We start from the raw sequence: 17802 nt of genomic DNA, 5'->3' as shown, positions 1-17802 counted from the left end.
GAACTGTGGAATTTTATGTCTCTTCGCTCTTTCTGGAAAACTGTATTCAGTGAAACAAGCCATTCTATTGTGCAATGCTCACCTTACAATTTTCCTCCTGACTTTTTTAAATACTGTTGCCTGATAACTAAACAAACACTTTAAGAAGAAAAAATAGTCAATGCATACGTAGCATGCATATGCGTTACATTACAGTCCCCACTCACACAAGAATCTTCAAAAAAATAAGGAAAAAAGTAGTCTCAGAATAGTAAGAGGTGCCTTGAAAAGCAAATTTCTTCCCTGCAGTGTTTTATGTAATGAAAGCTGACTTTTCATTTTGCTTGACTTGTCATTTAACATTATGTAGTTTTGTGTTGTTCTTATTTCTTTGTCAGGAAATGTACTTGAACGTAAGCCTTTTGTGTATATCAGTCCCCACAGCTTTCCTTAACAATGTTACAGTCATTAGTTGTAATGTCAGAATCATTGTCTTGTGTCAATGTGGCTCCCAAGCTATGTATGACATAACAGGGCAGTGGAGCAGAATGCAGTGCTGATGTTTACACTCAAGGTTTAGTAGCCACACATACTTACATATATGCACAGGCGGCCTAATGTTAAATAACAAGGCAAACTAGAGGGAGTAAGTGACCTGCTGTGAACTACCCGTGATGTACAGCTGGCTTTTCAAGTTGTATTAAATCTGTTATTTTTTAGTAATGTCTTAGGAATGTAAGATACTATATTATTACTCAGACAATATAGTCATAATGGCATCATTTATAAAATTAAAAGTTTGGAAGCCATCTGGATTTAATAATAATGTGAATCATTAGGTTTTGTAGCTCCCATGCTCCACATACTTTTCATCATTTGTGTCAGTTCCTGCTGTCACAGAGCTGAGTTCAAAATATACATAAATTAAATCTTACAACAGTGAATAAAAGATAAAGTCTGTTTTCAAATTTACAGTGACATTATGGGGTTCTGTTGAAGATAGATGTTTGGAATGTGGTTTAAACATCTATGACATTTGGGATGTAGCGTTCTCATTATAGAAATGAGCAAAAGCCATTAATAAAGGGCTTACATATTATACTGCAAGGCCACAGTGATTCCCATGGGTCAGCATTTACCATACAAACCAGAATAACATCCATGAAATAAAAACATAATGCTGCCACAAGAGGTTTCTTGATAATCTTGCTGCAAACTGATGACAACATAACAGTCTTTCAAGTAGTCCCAAATGTAAATTCTCTCAAACCATTAACTACTCCATGTTCACCCAGTGCATCACATCAAGTGTCCTGTTGAATGTCTGTTACAAAACTAGTACATTCTCAATGACATGTAAGGCAGACCAACTGCATCTGTGTCTAATCTATAATGTTCCACTATGGATTAATGGCAGCTGACCACACTACCAGGAAAATGCCACAAGCAGTGATCTAGATTGAAGAACATGATAATGAATAAAACTAAAAGAAAATGTAGATGAAGGTACATTGTCAAAGGCTCCCTAAATACAAGTGTTGGACTAATATTAAATGTTGATGGTCATGCATTTCTTCACTTCTGTTTGAAAAGTATTATTTTTGCATTGACTGCAGCAGCCTGTATCTCTGGCATGGTGTATATCCTGAGGTAGACAAAGTAACCACCGCTGAGATGTGGGACAATCCATTCTTGATCACACTAGTTCCCAACACTCACAAACTGCACTCCACTTTATGGAGATTATATTATAAACATAATTTAAAAATCACTCTTAAATAGAAAAAGTTAAGTCAGACTTCAGAATCCCACTGTATATGATTGCATTAAAATCCCTTTAAAAAGGAATACAACTGCCCTACCTAGAGTGCTCTGCAGTTTTGACGTAATGGAAATAAATAATAGTGCAATGGGTGAACCAGATTACATAAAGCTTCATTTTGTCTTTTTCTGAGATTCCATTTCATTTATATAATTTTGTTAGGCTACCCAAAATGTGATAAGATTTTCAAATACTACTGCCAGCAATTATGACACGTTTGTTCCTACAAACATAGCATGCCACATTTGGGAACCTACCTCTCTGTATAGACACTGACTCTATCATATATCCATCAGTTTATCTGTAGAGTTAATTGATATGCTATTTTTTCATTTCATATAGTGGGAATTGTATGCATGTGTGCATGTATAGCTCATGATGCTATTTGCATTTGTTGTTTAGACAACAGGAAAAGAGTGTCAGTACAATACAATACTTATTACTGTAATTTAGTGGCACTGTAGAAATCAGTACTGAAAATATAAATGCAAAATATAATGATTATAATATGAGGTATAATTTAGTAAATAATATTCAAGAGTTGTGGATTGCAAGCAGAACAAATGTATTAATTAGAATTTGAACCATAAACAATGAGTCAATATAATATTTTTTGCTTAAAAATAAAATAAAATTGGGAAAATTATTTACTGAAAAATAAACAAGCTTTCTATAGGGCCTAACTATGTAAGCTAGAAAGTACCATAGAAAGGGAAATTGTTTGCAGGGCATGTTGCTGGTGAATGAAACATGCGCCATGCATGCAGACTGTGTATGTGTTTATACAGTTGGGAATTTTAATAAAGTATGGTTTAGGAAATAAACAAATACATAAATCTAGTGTCTAATAATTACTAAATGTATAAGTGTGTTACAGTCCACATATGTGCAGAGTGAGTGAAACTATGAAAGTTAAAAGTTTTCTCTTCTTCTTGTGTTAAAATCTGTCTCCTGAAGAAAGCTAATATGATGGCAAAACAAATTCCAAATATCTGATTGGCTTAATAAGTTCTCAAATATGAAAAAATAAAAATCCCTTACTCACTTAATTTAAGTATACCATCTGACCCATCTTGACATAAAATCAGTGTGGCTTGGTGATGAAACCAAAACAAATGAAAGCAGTTTGTACTTCTTTAGTAAATGACAATGATTTTGGAAGTTCAGCTACATTTAAAAATGGGGACCATACCGTATTGCTCTGATCAAATAAATAAATAAAAAATAAATACTACTGGATTTATTGTTAAGTCTATAATTGGAGGTATCAGACAAGTCATGTTGCCTATCTTTGTTCCTAAATCTCGGACTGAATCCTGCTTCCATTCAGTATTAGAACAAAAATAGCAATAGTATACTATTTGTCAAACTAGTCACTCCAAATGTAACTGCACACATTGAGAGAAAAATGTCAGACAGTTTCTTCTTTTAATCAGAAGCTTTTTCTAATGCCTCTGTGAAGACTGGTAGAGATGGGTGAAGGCTGCCAGCCTAGCCAGATAGAATTGTGCAGATAATTCTATCATTGTAAATATGAATGTTGAACTTAAAACAAAGTGGCAACATTGCCATCTGCTGTAAAGAAAACGAAGTCAAGCATTTCTTGTTGGTCCTTTGAAATTAAAATTATTTCATCACTGCCTTTGATGTTTTACAAGTCGGATCCAGTCCGGCTAGATGAAGGCTTCCTGCCTACTGTTTTAAGGCTAAAGTTAATGACCAGAATTTACATGTGGAATGTCCTTTATTGCTCTAAGTGTAAAATAATGTAAATGCAGTTTCTGTCAGCCTGGGAACACCAGGAAAGTGTAAAAGATGATGTAATGTTTAGCAGGACTGCAGTTTCAATTTAAACAGTGAGAACCATAGATTATTAAGCGTTTTTGTCTGACTATCCAACTCAGCACTCTGCCTGTTGTCTTATGTAATTTATCTTAGACTTGTGTTTTCTTTTAGAGATAGCTAGAAGCTATAAAGTTTAGGCTAAATGTTTTTCTGTGATGTCAGAACTGTACTACTGATTTATTTTAAGTATTTCTGTGTGATCCCTGAACTTTTGACTACCACTGTATAGTAGAAAGTATTGTCTTGCAGTTTTAATTATTTATTATTAAATGTTTTAAAACCCTTTTAACTGTGGCTGTTGTGTAAAGATAATATAAGCTCTTAAGAGTACCTGTATGCCTTTGGTAAAATTGTACAAAGCCACTCCTATAGCTTTAGCCCTGGGCTATACTACCAATTGGATATTAATATTGCACAGTAATAATTGGGCACCCTTTTAAGGGCATTTGAGTAGCTGATAAATATTAGCTGGGTGGTGGCAATAATTACTACTGTGTAGTCTGGGAGAAAGGGGCACAGCTGGAGAACCCGTGCCAGCCTTCCCCAGGAGTGTCTGTGTGGTTGTATAACCTCTTTTCAAAGTGCATGTGTGTGCGTTTGTGTCAGCTACTTGGGCAGGGACATGAAGCACTGGCTGGATAGAGAGTGTGTTGGAGATTTTAGCTTGCCCAGTAAGGCTGAGATCTGGACTCTATAGCTGTGGCAGTGGGGAGTCTTACTGGGGACCTGGGGAGCAAGGGAGCGACCAGCCCTAGAATGACAGTGATCTCTATGTGCTCTTAAGGGAAATTGCACTTTACTGTGTGTATTTGTTATCCTTTCCTCATATATGAGACACCCTCGATGGTGTTAGTGGTGAGGATTGAGGCTCCTTGATTGCTGGGCCAGGGCACGGGCGTCACAGACTCTTATTGCAAACATTTGTACTGCAGCCTAATACTTTCATTTTTTACATAATATGTCTATAAAAGTAAATGAGTATAAATGTGTCCATGTGTATGTGCTTATTTCTGTGACAGAGAAGCACCATTTAAAGTTGTTTAACTAACAAATAAAATACAGCATATATTTATTATACAATATACACACATATATTTCTTAAGGAATGAGCTTTAACACCCCTTTATATTAATAGACTGGTTTCATTCTGGATAGTGATCTGACTGGCATAAAATCTGCCATGTGTTTTCTCTCATTCTAGGCTTGCTTATAAAATCACATTTCCTGAAAAACATAGATTGGTGGTCAACCACAAAGAAAATAAACTTTCTGCAAGTTTCACAAACTTCACTCTGTTTAAAATAAACATTATTTGAATTTCAAATTATGTTACTTGATTTCATTTATATTTTGTTTTCTTTGATCATGTAATGTACCATTTGACTATATATGTAGCTAAATAGTGAGTAGTTTTGCAAATATTGCTGTTTAAGAAACTGTGTGGCTGGATTCATGGACTCCAGTACTTTGTGCTGTTATTGTATGTGCTATGTACACATGATAGTCCGCTATTTGGCATTCATTAAAACTTTATGCACACCCTGAAAACATGGATAAATGGCACGATATGCTAATGAAGGCATAAGTAGCTGAAATCTACACTAGTTAAGCAAACCAACATGGTGGAGATATTCAGGAATGTTTAAACAGATCATGTATACTCAGTGCCCCCTTTGCCCTGAAATACAAAGCTCTTTGGAATACAGCCACAATCACGTTTAGAAAAAAATGTTTGCAACTGCTATCATTAGTGTGTATGTGCTGCAGGCTTTAATTCGACATGCTGCTGCTGCTACCAGACCTCGGCTGAGAAGAAGAAGAGGGGTGTTCAGACCCCAGATGACTTTTCATGAACTGGATGACACAGAAATTGTGGAGTGATGCAAGGTAGACAGGGATACACTAGAGGACCTATGCAACTTCTGCCACCCACACCTGAGGACACAGGAAAATTGTGGAAAACCCAACCCAGTGGAACAAAGAAATGCAGTATTACGTATACTAGCTACAGGTACTTTCCAGAGACCCACAGGGGATATATATACATTCCAAAGACATGCATCTGGAGCATTTCTCCCCGGGCCTCTGCTGAAAACAGGCTCTGTGGAACCTAGTCGGACATTCCCGGTCAACAAATGTTAAATAAAATAAAATAAATAAAATAAAAATTTGGAGTGTCACAGGCCTCAGGTTCTAGAATCTTACATTAGTTTCTAAATGCAATGCTACAACATGCAAGGGATCATATCTCTTTCCCACATATGCCAGAGGAGAGAGGAACAATCATACAACAATGTTATGCCATAGCGTATTCACCTGAAGTTCTGGAGGCAATAGATTGCACACAAATAGAACTAAAAGCCCCACCTGGTGAACAGGTATCTGATCAAGCTGCTTTCTGCAACCTGCTCCATTTTGTTTTCTGTTTTATAAAATCTGCTTGGCCTGGTGTTTTTGTTCTATGTGAGAGGAAGACATTTAAATTATCTAGACTGTACATTTCATGTGTCTTTTCATTGGTTACATTTTCTCTTGTGTGATACTTAAATGTTTGTGTCTTTCAACTTTTCCCAGTTAGGGGTTGCCACAGCGGAACTCCGGTCCACTAATGATTGGTAGTGGATTTTTATGTACCGGGTTACCAGCCCTGACGCACAACCTTCAACGAAGGCATGCCCCATTCATGTATGCCTCCACACAGAAGATGCTCTATCTGAGAATCGAACGGGACAACATCTTGCTATGAGGCAACAATACTACCGCAGCACCACTACCGCGGATTGTGTGATACTTAAATACTCAGTGAAATTCTGGGCCTTTGCCTAAAATAATTTCAAGCCTGCATAAACTAAAGCACTGCTGGTGATTTCCTATTGTGATTTTCTACCCACTTTGTTGATTTGCTTTTTCAACCTGGTGATTTTAGTCTGCCCACCCATACTGTAAATTGAAGTTAATAAGCTCCTCCCTTTCTAGACTGCTATTGATATGCTGATATTTGCATTTCCTTGTAATTATATTGAAAAAGTGCATTTTGCCTCCCATTGTCTGTTCTACTTGATCTCAATCATTATCTAGCGAGCTATTGGATGAAGTAGTATATTTTTACATCAAAAGAAGTTGGTGGATTTTCAGTCTAGTGCACTGGGAGGTAGCCTGGTCTGTGTAGGCTGGAGAAACACTTGAGATTTCTCAATGTAGTTTTATTGGCTGGAAGGCTTATTAATCAGCTTATCTTGTTTTAGTGCCTTTATAAATTTTGTACAATTGAGTGGCTCTTAGCTCATTTATTCAAAGCAAAGTACCTTTATTGAATAATCAGTCTTTTATAAGCTGTTTAAAGTACACTGCTGCATCCATATCTTTAAGCTTGTTTGTATTAGCATTTCACTCCGGACATTCTTTTACAGTGCTTTTACATTAGGAGGACTGGGATTATTCATCTAGTCTCAGTAGGTGTTTACGCGGTCTCTCTAAGCTTGGAAACTGTTGTAAAAGAGAGTAAAATCCCATGAGTGGAGGAGCTCCCTGGTCAGCCTCACTAAGAAGCTGAGATCCCTTATAAGATCCTCCAAAGCTATCTATGAAAACAAAATCACCACTGATTCTAGGGACAACCATAAAGCATTCTATAGTTATGCCAAGAATCTCAATGGCAACACCCAGACCTGCTCTGAGTTACAGCACAACGGCACAAAAATTACAGAACCAACTGATATTGCCAACATCCTGGCAGATAGGTTCAGTGCTAACTTTACCCCCCTGTCACCCCTAAACGGCCCATATCTATACAGGAAGAATGCAGAGTCCCTGTAATCACAACTACTCAGGTAAAAGTTGCACTCTCTAAAGCCAAAAACACAGCATCCATGGGACCGGACAACATCCCAGGCTATGTTTTACATGAACTTCAGAACGAACTGGCTCCCCATCTAAGCACCATGTTCAAACATAGCCTCACATCAGTCTTTGTGCCCACTGAATGGTGCACAGCAACAGTTATCCCACACCACAAAGGGGGACCCATGACTGATCCCGGGAACTATCGCCCTATTAGCTTGATGAGCCTGGTCTGTAAGGCCATGGAACGTATCATCATGGAACTCATAAACAAAGACATTGGTAACCTCCAAACACTGGACCACACCCAGTTCGGGTTTGTGAAAGGCAGATCATACCTCCTGAACCTGAGTGACTTCTTTGAGGCAGTCACCAAAGCCGTAGACGAGGGTAAGGTGGCTCACAAAGCCTATCTTGACCTTGCCAAGGCTTTTGACACCGTACCCATTCTGGAATTATAGCTAAACTCACTAAACTAGGTATAAATCCCTACATCACAAGATGGGTTTCCAACTGGCTCACTGACAGAACCCAGACTGTAAAAGTTGCAGACTCCAAATCGAACTTCAAACCAGTGACAAGTGGAGTACCACAGAGTTCAGTCCTAGGACCTCTCCAGTTTGGTATCTACTTCTCTGAAGTACAGGCTAACACAGAAGGCCTTTGGCTAATGAATTTTGCAGATGATTGTAAACTAGGAGCCATAGTCGATTCCCCATATGATGTGGACATCCTACAGAAGGGCCTCACTGAGACAGATGCCTGGTGTCAGAGCCATGGTCTCAAGCTCAATGCCAAAAAGTGCATTGTCATCCCCTTTAGTAAAAACTCTGTACCCATGAACTACCACATAGGCGGCAGTCTACTTAATGCCAAATGTGTGATAAGAGACCTTGGGGACCCAGGTGGACAGTAGTCTCTCCTTTGATAATCACATCAACACAGTAGTCAGGAAATCCTTCTACGTGACACACCTATCACAAAAGGGTTCTCATCCAGGAAAAAAGAAGTCATTGTTCCCGTCTACTTGACACTCATTAGACCCATTATAGAGTATAAAATAATGATTCTGCACCGTACCAAAGTCCAGCAAACGTGACCACGACAATGTATAAAAAGAGAAGAACACTGCTGGACACTGCTTTCCTTCAAAACCTTTTATTCCATAAAACACAGGATAAGCGCTTTCGGGAAATATCCCTTCATCAGATAACAGTAAAAAGCAACTACACCCTTTTAAAATACCAAACAGCCAACCACATTCATTAAAAATTCAAATTCAATAAAATACCCGCCTTTTTTGAAGAACAGGTTTCACTGGTATAACATCATTCAAGCCAGGTTTATGATTGGCCATGAGCTCTATAATCCATTTGGACTCAGCTAGCTCTGTTAGATGTTTAATATCGCCCCCTCTGTTGGTTAAGAAAACATTCACAATCACTCTAAACACAAATCCATGTGTAGGGAAATCTGTTACATGTCTACTTAAGGCATTATGTATATCACCATGTCTTATACAAAACATATGCTGTAAAATCCTATTTTTAAACATTTGGTTAGTCATACCTACATAAAAAGAAGAGCACTGATTGCACTCTGCCAAATAAACTATATTTTTAGAACGACATGTCGCCCTCCCTTTAAAAACATATTGTTTATGAGTCACTGGATGTTCAAACACCGTCTTCTTATTAATATATTCACAAGCTTTACAGTTCCCACATGGGGAAGTGCCTGCAGTTATCAATGATGCAGACTTCTTGTTGACGGATCTATCTCTACACAACAGGTCTTTCAAACATTTGTTTCTCCTATAACCAAAGTCCGGTCTTGATCCTATTATATTCACCAGGTCCCCATCACTGGTCAGAATATTCCAGTTCTGACGTATGATGTTACAAATATCACCTACATTGCTACTATAGGTTAAAGTCATAAGGGGACCTTTAGGGGCTTTAGGAGTAGCTATTTTATCTGTCACTCCTGTATTACGCCTCAACCATGGTTTGTATCTACTCACCCTTAACTCCCTACTATTATCAATAATTCTGGACACTTTCTCTTTTTTGTAGCCCCTCACTTCCAAGCACCCTTGGAGTGTGTCAAGCTCTTTTTCATAATCTTCATCTTTAAGACATATCCTAGAGGCTCTGCTAACCTGCCCTTTCACAATATTTGAATAAGTATAATTTGGATGCATACTGTCACGTGCAAGTAGTGTGTTTTTCCAACAATCTTTTCTATATAGCTTAGATGTAAAACCATTTATTTCCTGCACTACTTTAACATCCAAAAAATCTATACTATTAGTAGATGCCTTCAGACTAAATCTAAAAAATGTAGTTGTAGAATGTAAATATTCCATAAATTGTTGTAATAACTCCAAACTTCCATCCCATAAAATAAAAACGTCATCTACAAACCGAACATACATTTTAAGATGACAATTCCAATACTCATTCAACAAAATATGGGTCCTTTCCCATTGTGAAAGGACAAGATTTGCATAAGAGTTAGCGCAGGGGGTTCCCATGGCAACCCCCTGCGCTTGTCTATATGTGGAGTCTACACCTAGGAAAACATTATTCTCCAAGACTAATGTAAGGAGCTGTTTTATTAGATCGATCCTATCAACATCTATACCCAAGTCCAAAAGTAGGGCTCCTATCATAGTCAAACCATAATCATTCTGGATAACTGTGAACATATTGTTCACATCTAAAGTGGCCATTATATACCTTTCATTCACTACATTCTGTATTTTTCCTAATTTCATTAAAAAATCTCCAGTGTCCAACAGTATGTTATCGATCCCATCAACAAGTGGTATGAGGTGATATTCTACCCAGATCGAAATATTCTCGGTAACCCACCCCCTCCCTGACACTATGGGTCTCAGGGGTGGGTTTACCAAAGATTTATGGATCTTCGGAAGAGCTTTAAAAATGTGAGTCACTGGATTATCCAACCAAAGGAAATCAAACGTCTCCTTAGTGATCTTCCCATTTATTTTCAAAACATGTAAACTTTGATGTACCCTATCTATGGACTGTTTAACCCCCAAAGGGTTAATACAAACATAAGTACTTTGATCTGAAAGCATTTCCTTTAACTTGTCATTGTACCACCCAGTATCAAGTATCACTACCGCCCCACCTTTATCAGCGGTTTTAATAGTAAGGTCAACATTGTCACTCAGCCCCTTCAAAGCTGCCCTTTGTGACTGTGTTAAATTGTAGAACTTACTCTTCTCACCCTCCAAAAAATATTTAATGAGGTCTTTTTCACATCCTCTTATAAAAAGGTTCAGTGTGGGTGTCAGCGGTGGTATAAAAGTGCTGGGTTTTTTCAATACTACAAAATCCCTATCACTCATACCATACATTCTCCTCAAAGCTATATTCCGACAAAATAAAACAACATCCATTAGAACTTCACTGTATATACTACCATTACTTGGTACAAAGGTTAAACCTTTGTTAAGGACAAATACTTCATCTTCATTCAAAATGTAACTAGATAAATTATAAATAATACCAGAGTCCAAATGACAAGTCAGTCCAGCAACTTCCTTTTCTTTTCCACATTTCGATCTTCGCTTAGAGATCTCTTCCATGCCCCCTTCTTCTTCATGGGGGCTGGAAGCATTTCCAAAAAACGCTGCTTCCCTTTATATTCTTTTGGTCGTGCCCCTGCTCTGTTCTCGCCCTGTTGCGAACCAATATTCACACCAGTGGAAGCTTCACAAGCATCCACCATCGATTGTGGCTGTACATTAACACAGCCAAATGTTATCCCCGTCAGGGACTCCTCGTTGTCTCCATTCTCCTCAAATACCCCAACGGACCTTGCTCGCTCTCCCTCTGATGTGTCAGCCACTTTACTCATAGGTAACCCCAATGGGTTATGAACAACAGAGCTAGAATTCTGCTCTGCATGTTGAATTCCACTTGCATCTTTCTCAGGAGACAAAACCACAGGCCCTTCAGTTGGTTGTTTTCGTTTTGAAGCCTTTCTTGCACTTGATTCCGTTGTTGATGCATCTAACGGCTCTATCCCTTGTGCTCGCATTACAGCCATACTGGTCATGTAGCTCAACCTAGCTTGTTGTCGTGTAACATCAGATCTACGTGCATTGCTACTAGGTTGAACAGTACTACTTTGTTGTTCACTGAACCTGGGCCATACAAAGATATTACCCTGCGTAAAATCTTCGTAATCCCTCTTAATTTTGCTCAGTTTCTGTTTCTTTAATTTCTCATCATTCACGGCAAAAGAGGTATACAACTGTTTTAAACGCTCTTTGTACCTCACATCTGTAAAGTTGTTTTCCAGGTTGGACTGCAGCTCAGATATATCTCTTTTAAGCTCCGCTACTTCTGGTGCAAAATATTCTGTTAACAGTTCCATATATTTAAAGCTTGTACAAATATTTAAAGACTGCCATTTAGCTAGCAAGTCCGGATATCTGTCGCCCTGGGCTGGCATACAGAGTATCCTCATCCCCCTCGGGATAATGCCATAGTCAATGCAGGCTTCAAAATGAAAGGATTGCCACTGTAAGCGCTGTAACTTGCTCACCTTATAGTTCAAGTCCCTAGTCAGACTTTCAAAAGTTTTATCAACAGTAACTAGTGCTTGTGGCTCCTTCAGCAAAGTTCTTCCATAGGTAAAACCCAGATTCAGTAATGGATTCTCTTTTTCAATATAATGAGCAAGGCTCCATCTGTTAACCTCACCTCCTTCCAACTGGGAAACAGACGATAAGGTTGCTTCTGCATTCTTCATTCTCTCCATAGCATGTACAGTGCAGGAACAACCAAAGAAGTATAAAGCACAAAATAATGATTCTGCACCATACCAAAGTCCAGCAAACGTGACCAAACGACAATGTATAAAAAGAGAAGAACACTGCTGGACACTGCTTTCCTTCAAAACCTTTTATTCCATAAAACACAGGATAAGCGCTTTCGGGAAATATCCCTTCATCAGATAACAGTAAAAAGCAACTACATCCTTTTAAAATACCAAACAACCAACCACATTCATTAAAAATTCAAATTCAATAAAATACCCGCCTTTTTTGAAGAACAGGTTTCACTGGTATAACATCATTCAAGCCAGGTTTATGATTGGCCATTAGCTCTATAATCCATTTGGACTCAGCTAGCTCTGTTAGATGTTTAATATCGCCCCCTCTGTTGGTTAAGAAAACATTCACAATCACTCTAAACACAAATCCATGTGTAGGGAAATCTGTTACATGTCTACTTAAGGCATTATGTATATCACCATGTCTTATACAAAACATATGCTGTAAAATCCTATTTTTAAACATTTGGTTAGTCATACCTACATAAAAAGAAGAGCACTGATTGCACTCTGCCAAATAAACTATATTTTTAGAACGACATGTCACCCTCCCTTTAAAAACATAATGTTTATGAGTCACTGGATGTTCAAACACCGTCTTCTTATTAATATATTCACAAGCTTTACAGTTCCCACATGGGGAAGTGCCTGCAGTTATCAATGATGCAGACTTCTTGTTGACGGATCTATCTCTACACAACAGGTCTTTCAAACATTTGTTTCTCCTATAACCAAAGTCTGGTCTTGATCCTATTATATTCACCAGGTCCCCATCACTGGTCAGAATATTCCAGTTCTGACGTATGATGTTACAAATATCACCTACATTGCTACTATAGGTTAAAGTCATAAGGGGACCTTTAGGGGCTTTTGGAGTAGCTATTTTATCTGTCACTCCTGTATTACGCCTCAACCATGGTTTGTATCTACTCACCCTTAACTCCCTACTATTATCAGTAATTCTGGACACTTTCTCTTTTTTGTAGCCCCTCACTTCCAAGCACCCTTGGAGTGTGTCAAGCTCTTTTTCATAATCTTCATCTTTAAGACATATCCTAGAGGCTCTGCTAACCTGCCCTTTCACAATATTTGAATAAGTATAATTTGGATGCATACTGTCACTCTTATGCAAACCTTGTCCTTTCACAATGGGAAAGGACCCATATTTTGTTGAATGAGTATTGGAATTGCCATCTTAAAATGTATGTTCGGTTTGTAGATGACGTTTTTATTTTATGGGATGGAAGTTTGGAGTTATTACAACAATTTGTGGAATATTTACATTCTACAACTACATTTTTTAGATTTAGTCTGAAAGCATCTACTGATAGTATAGATTTTTTGGATGTTAAAGTAGTGCAGGAAATAAATGGTTTTACATCTAAGCTATATAGAAAAGATTGTTGGAAAAACACACTACTTGCACGTGACAGTATGCATCCAAATTATACTTATTCAAATATTGTGAAAGGGCAGGTTAGCAGAGCCTCTAGGATATGTCTTAAAGATGAAGATTATGAAAAAGAGCTTGACACACTCCAAGGGTGCTTGGAAGTGAGGGGCTACAAAAAAGAGAAAGTGTCCAGAATTATTGATAATAGTAGGGAGTTAAGGGTGAGTAGATACAAACCATGGTTGAGGTGTAATACAGGAGTGACAGATAAAATAGCTACTCCAAAAGCCCCTAAAGGTCCCCTTATGACTTTAACCTATAGTAGCAATGTAGGTGATATTTATAACATCATACGTCTGAACTGGAATATTCTGACCAGTGATGGGGACCTGGTGAATATAATAGGATCAAGACCGGACTTTGGTTATAGGAGAAACAAATGTTTGAAAGACCTGTTGTGTAGAGATAGATCCGTCAACAAGAAGTCTGCATCATTGATAACTGCAGGCACTTCCCCATGTGGGAACTGTAAAGCTTGTGAATATGTTAATAAGGAGACGGTGTTTGAACATCCAGTGACTCATAAACAATATGTTTTTAAAGGGAGGGTGACATGTCGTTCTAAAAATATAGTTTATTTGGCAGAGTGCAATCAGTGCTCTTCTTTTTATGTAGGTATGACTAACCAAATGTTTAAAAATAGGATTTTACTGCATATGTTTTGTATAAGACATGGTGATATACATAATGCCTTAAGTAGACATGTAACAGATTTCCCTACACATGGATTTGTGTTTAGAGTGATTGTGAATGTTTTCTTAACCAACAGAGGGGGCGATATTAAACATCTAACAGAGCTAGCTGAGTCCAAATGGATTATAGAGCTCATGGCCAACCATAAACCTGGCTTGAATGATGTTATACCAGTGAAACCTGTTCTTCAAAAAAGGCGGGTATTTTATTGAATTTGAATTTTTAATGAATGTGGTTGGTTGTTTGGTATTTTAAAAGGGTGTAGTTGCTTTTTACTGTTATCTGATGAAGGGATATTTCCCGAAAGCGCTTATCCTGTGTTTTATGGAATAAAAGGTTTTGAAGGAAAGCAGTGTCCAGCAGTGTTCTTCTCTTTTTATACATTGTCATTTGGTCACGTTTGCTGGACTTTGGTACGGTGCAGAATCATTATTTTGTGCTTTATACTTCTTTGGTTGTTCCTGCACTGTACATGCTATGGAGAGAATGGAGAATGCAGCGGCAACCTTATCGTCTGTTTCCCAGTTGGAAGGAGGTGAGGTTAACAGATGGAGCCTTGCTCATTATATTGAAAAAGAGAATCCATTACTGAATCTGGGTTTTACCTATGGAAGAACTTTGCTGAAGGAGCCACAAGCACTAGCTACTGTTGATAAAACTTTTGAAAGTCTGACTAGGGACTTGAACTATAAGGTGAGCAAGTTACAGTGCTTACAGTGGCAATCCTTTCATTTTGAAGCCTGCATTGACTATGGCATTATCCCGAGGGGGATGAGGATACTCTGTATGCCAGCCCAGGGCGACAGATATCTGGACTTGCTAGCTAAATGGCAGTCTTTAAATATTTGTACAAGCTTTAAATATATGGAACTGTTAACAGAATATTTTGCACCAGAAGTAGCGGAGCTCAAAAGAGATATATCTGAGCTGCAGTCCAACCTGGAAAACAACTTTACAGATGTGAGGTACAAAGAGCATTTAAAACAGTTGTATACCTCTTTTGCCGTGAATGATGAGAAATTAAAGAAACAGAAACTGAGCAAAATTAAGAGAGATTACGAAGATTTTACGCAGGGTAATATCTTCGTATGGCTCAGGTTAAGTGAACAACAAAGTAGTACTGTTCAACCTAATAGCAATCCACGTAGATCTGATGTTACACGACAACAAGCTAGGTTGAGCTACATGACCAGTGCAGCTGTAACGCGAGCACAAGGGATAGAGCCGTTAGATGCATCAACAATGGAATCGAGTGCAAGAAAGGCTTCAAAACGAAAACAACCAACTGAAGGGCCGGTGGTTTTGTCTCCTGAGAAAGATGCAAGTGGAATTCAACATGCAGAGCAGAATTCTAGCTCTGTTGTTCATAACCCATTGGGGTTACCTATGAGTAAAGTGGCTGACACATCAGAGGGAGAGCGAGCAAGGTCCGTTGGGGTATTTGAGGAGAATGGAGACAACGAGGAGTCCCTGATGGGGATAACATTTGGCTGTGTTAATGTACAGCCACAATCGATGGTGGATGCTTGTGAAGCTTCCACTGGTGTGAATATTGGTTCGCAACAGGGCGAGAACAGAGCAGGGGCACGACCAAAAGAATATAAAGGGAAGCAGAGTTTTTTGGAAATGCTTCCAGCCCCCATGAAGAAGAAGGGGGCATGGAAGAGATCTCTAAGCGAAGATCGAAATGTGGAAAAGAAAAGGAAGTTGCTGGACTGACTTGTCATTTGGACTCTGGTATTATTTATAATTTATCTAGTTACATTTTGAATGAAGATGAAGTATTTGTCCTTAACGAAGGTTTAACCTTTGTACCAAGTAATGGTAGTATATACAGTGAAGTTCTAATGGATGTTGTTTTATTTTGTCGGAATATAGCTTTGAGGAGAATGTATAGTATGAGTGATAGGGATTTTGTAGTATTGAAAAAACCCAGCACTTTTATACCACCGCTGACACCCACACTGAACCTTTTTATAAGAGGATGTGAAAAAGACCTCATTAAATATTTTTTGGAGGGTGAGAAGAGTAAGTTCTACAATTTAACACAGTCACAAAGGGCAGCTTTGAAGGGGCTGAGTGACAATGTTGAGCTTACTATTAAAACCGCTGATAAAGGTGGGGCGGTAGTGATACTTGATACTGGGTGGTACAATGACAAGTTAAAGGAAATGCTTTCAGATCAAAGTACTTATGTTTGTATTAACCCTTTGGGGGTTAAACAGTCCATAGATAGGGTACATCAAAGTTTACATGTTTTGAAAATAAATGGGAAGATCACTAAGGAGACGTTTGATTTCCTTTGGTTGGATAATCCAGTGACTCACATTTTTAAAGCTCTTCCGAAGATCCATAAATCTTTGGTAAACCCACCCCTGAGACCCATAGTGTCAGGGAGGGGGTGGGTTACCGAGAATATTTCGATCTGGGTAGAATATCACCTCAGACCACTTGTTGATGGGATCAATAACATACTGTTGGACACTGGAGATTTTTTAATGAAATTAGGAAAAATACAGAATGTAGTGAATGAAAGGTATATAATGGCCACTTTAGATGTGAACAATATGTTCACAGTTATCCAGAATGATTATGGTTTGACTATGATAGGAGCCCTACTTTTGGACTTGGGTATAGATGTTGATAGGATCGATCTAATAAAACAGCTCCTTACATTAGTCTTGGAGAATAATGTTTTCCTAGGTGTAGACTCCACATATAGACAAGCGCAGGGGGTTGCCATGGGAACCCCCTGCGCTAACTCTTATGCAAACCTTGTCCTTTCACAATGGGAAAGGACCCATATTTTGTTGAATGAGTATTGGAATTGTCATCTTAAAATGTATGTTCGGTTTGTAGATGACGTTTTTATTTTATGGGATGGAAGTTTGGAGTTATTACAACAATTTGTGGAATATTTCATTCTACAACTACATTTTTTAGATTTAGTCTGAAAGCATCTACTGATAGTATAGATTTTTTGGATGTTAAAGTAGTGCAGGAAATAAATGGTTTTACATCTAAGCTATATAGAAAAGATTGTTGGAAAAACACACTACTTGCACGTGACAGTATGCATCCAAATTATACTTATTCAAATATTGTGAAAGGGCAGGTTAGCAGAGCCTCTATGATATGTCTTAAAGATGAAGATTATGAAAAAGAACTTGACACACTCCAAGGGTGCTTGGAAGTGAGGGGCTACAAATAAGAGAAAGTGTCCAGAATTATTGATAATAGTAGGGAGTTAAGGGTGAGTAGATACAAACCATGGTTGAGGCGTAATACAGGAATG

Source organism: Protopterus annectens, chromosome 2.part0, assembly GCF_019279795.1.
Source record: "Protopterus annectens isolate FY-2018-M chromosome 2.part0, PAN1.0, whole genome shotgun sequence".
NCBI lineage: Eukaryota > Metazoa > Chordata > Ceratodontiformes > Protopteridae > Protopterus > Protopterus annectens.
Note: the sequence above shows the minus strand (reverse complement) of the source record.